Genomic DNA, 3,590 nt, shown 5'->3' with positions numbered 1-3,590 from the left:
TTTATACTTTTTATAAGTATACTTCTCATACAAGTATGATATTCAGCTGGTCTTTGTGATAGTATTCTGAAATTCACTATGACCATTATTATAGTTTAAAAAATAATAATTGAGAATTTAGTTAGATATTACATATTCATTGTATATAAATTTTATGGTATATAATTACATGGGTTTCTTCTGTTATAAAGAAAGTTTTAATTCACACTTCCAATAGGTTAAGGCGGATGAGTTGGACTTTCAGAGGAAAGATGCTGAGATTATACTTATATTTGTAGGCAGTGGTGGTTCCGTGGTAAAGAATCTGCCTGCCAATGCAGGAGAACAAGGTTCAATCCTTTGGTTGGAAAGATCCTCTGAAGGAAATGGCAACCCTCTCCTTGCCTGGGAAATCCCATGGACAGAGGAGCCTGGCGGGCTATAGACCACAGGGTCGCAAAATAGTTGGACACAACTTAGTGCCTAAACTACAACAACAGAAGTGACTCTTTGCCTTTTGATCTGTTTGTAGATGCCTTACACAAACAGTTTAGATTTAAAAGTTATTTCTGGCTGTTGTTAGTAATATAAAATAGATTTCTTTTCCCAAGAAAAAAAAAGGAAGATTTTTCATCATTCACGATGTGCTTCTAATTTCCATCTAGCTTGGGTAATTAAAGGTTTGGATTCTTTCTATTAAGTTTCTGGCTTTCAGCACTGCCATTTTTCTTTTCTTGGCATTTTTAAAAAATAAAGATTAGGAGATGCTTAAAAGGGTGGAATTCTCTGTATTTTTCTTAGCATTAAGAAATACACTTATTCATTGCTAATGTTTTTTTTTTAATTTTACTTTATTTTAAAATTATTTTTACTTTTAATTTATTTTTATTTATATTCCATGTCCCCCCATTCACAATACAGACCAGGCAAAGGGCCTGCCTGGACTGAGGTGTACATGGGGTAGATTTACTCTGCCTCCTGTTTCTATATGGTCAGGGTAAGAACACAGCCTTCAGTAAGCAACAAGATGGCTGATGCTAATATTTTAGATTATTTTACATTAATGATTCCTACTACTGCTAAACACACACACACACAAACTCTTACAACAGTAATATTCAATACCAAACCTCAAACATTGCAAATACTGGAAAAGATGGCAAAAAAACAAATGCCCAATTTCAGACATCCTAGAACTTTTCTGATAGTTCTCACACATCCATTTCATGACCTTGGGAAGCTTCAGAGGCCTTGACAGGGACGTTAGGATCCCAGAAGTCTGGACTGGAGTTCCACCTCTCAGCTAATCTGGGCATAAGTTACATAAACCCTGTGTCTATACCACTGACTTGAGATCAATGCTGAGCAAAAAATAAAATAATATCTGATAGAGTGTGAGTGGGGTATGTATTTCTTCTCTTACTTTTAGAAGGTGGTGTCTCCCTCCTTTTGAAAGTCACCTATTTATTTTTAATAATTTTTTATAATACAATATAATTTTTTTAAACCAACACTACTCTTTGAAAATGAGAATGCTATTGAAGAGAAAATTACTCAAGTAAAGAAACCAAGGCAGAAAAGGATTAGAGGGTGTATACGGAAAGATTTGCTTAGGAACAGATTTTTTCAAAGAGAGTGAGAACCCTCATTTCCTCTCACTTGAATCCTTTAGTTGTAGCCCAAGATAGAACTAAAGGTTAAAAGAAGGTAATTACTGATTATTTCGAGGGTAATTATAATGAGCTGAGATAACAGAATGATCACATTTCAAAACTTGATACTGTTTTATTTTAAAGCAAAGAAAATGATTTCATTAAGTGGTATTCAAAACTGTTCAGGTTGGGAATGATGTTTAGAGAGACATAGATGACAAAATCCACTTGAATGCAGAGTCTTGCATGTATCTGCTGAAGCATCCAGGAAAACGGAAGGGATATGCATGAGGCTGGAAAATATCATTTTATATATAAAAAACAATTGGACATCACATGCCCTCAGGGGCAGCTTTTGAGAACACCAACTGAGCTGCTTCTCAGGTTTGTGGCAGAAATTGAAGTCCAAGACAGGAAGTTTTCATCTGCAGAGTTCCTAATTCACAAGGAAAGCAAGAACTTTCTTTGTAAATTGATTTTTGAGTTTCTCATCTGAGGTGTGAAAGAGACCAGGGTATTGTTTTCCTATTAAACAATTTTTTTGGTTTGACTATTATTTCCTTTTCCTTTGGAGATAATCAAATCCTTTAACTTTATTAGACTTTCAGTTTGACATTTGGGAGGCCAGGGAGTGATTTTCTTAGTAAAGAAGGTTTTGTTGTTGTTTAGTTATTAAGTCGTGTCCGACTCTTTGCAACCCCACGGACTATAGCCTGCCAGACTCCTCTGTCCATGGGATTATCGAGACAAGAATACTGTCATGGGTTGCCATTCCCTTCTCCAGGGGATCTTCCTGACCCTGGGATCAAAGACGCATCTCCTGCATTGCAGGTGATTCTCTACTGTCTGAGCCACCTGGGGAGCCAGGGGTTCAGAAATGTCTTCCTATTCCTCTCTGCCACGTACAATTATTTTCCTCCATGATTTCTCATCCAGGGAGAAATGTGTATCTATTTTTTGAATGTCAAGCTAGCATGTCAGGACACCCTGTGACAAGTCGAGCTGATGATATGATGGTATGGGGACCAACTCACCCTCATCAGGGCTCACTTGTTTTCTCTCTTGGGGACTGAAGTCAGGCTTTATGCTGACCACTCCAGTGGCTTTTCCAGAATACAGCTTTGCCAGAGTTCCCAATCCCTGCTAGATGCAAACAGCAACTGCAACTTTCCTGAGGTGGGTATCCGCCTATTGATCATGTGCTGAAAAGTCAGAACATTTCTGGGAGTGGATGTATGTGAGTGTGCGTGCGGGAGAGACAGAGAAAGAGCATGCTTTCTTGTTGCAATGAAACAGAATTTATGAGTAGGAGCAGACAGTTTTTGCTCCTGTTTGGCATCACACATAAAACAGAAGCCTATGTCTCTGATTTCTTGGGGACTCAGTTCCAAAGAGGGGTGTGTGTGTGTGTGTGTGTGTGTGTGTGTGCACGCGCATGCCAGGGAGAAGGGACTCAGGCACATGGGGAGAGCACATGAGAATCCGTGTGGGCAAATTCATCAGCACAGTCCTTTTTTCGTTCAGAATATGGCGTGTCCATGGGAGGAAAACCACTTCTGCAAAGAAGTCTTTGAATTTTCACAGTGATGTCAAAGTCTGAAGGGGGCAACACACTGCTCTGTAAAATGAATGATGCCACTCTGGGCCATGGCCAAGATGCCAAGCAGGTAGGAAAAAAAATGATGAGCGCTCTTAGTTACAATTGCCTGGGCTTTCTCCTGGCCTCTGGGACTCTGTCTGGGATCCCTCAATGCCATCAAATTCATATTCTTATGCACCCTCATTTTCTGCTTGGATTAAAGCCCCCCTCCCTTTTTTCCTTGCTGGATCAAACCACATTGTGAATCTGAAGTTTTATCCTTAACATTCTGTATTTTCAGTTTAATTAGGTTCATATCCTAGGCAATGCTTTCCTGCCAACCTCTACAGTGGGACACTCTTGTCAGGCAGGAGTTGATC

At 39.1% G+C, this 3,590-nt stretch overlaps 1 non-coding gene across 1 annotated transcript; it reads right to left on the bottom strand.

Annotated features, from left to right (window-relative positions):
- Positions 1 to 875: 875 nt before the first annotated feature.
- Positions 876 to 1,012, bottom strand: LOC120865923. The gene has a single exon (XR_005721562.1). It is a non-coding gene; the product is annotated as a small nucleolar RNA SNORA51 (small nucleolar RNA).
- Between the last annotated feature and the right edge of the window lie 2,578 nt (positions 1,013 to 3,590).

The sequence above is a fragment of the Oryx dammah genome, unplaced genomic scaffold (genome assembly GCF_014754425.2).
Source record: "Oryx dammah isolate SB20612 unplaced genomic scaffold, SCBI_Odam_1.1 HiC_scaffold_7, whole genome shotgun sequence".
Lineage (NCBI taxonomy): Eukaryota > Metazoa > Chordata > Mammalia > Artiodactyla > Bovidae > Oryx > Oryx dammah.
The sequence above is the reverse complement of the archived record's forward strand: the minus strand, read 5'-3'. Positions and strand labels throughout refer to the sequence as shown.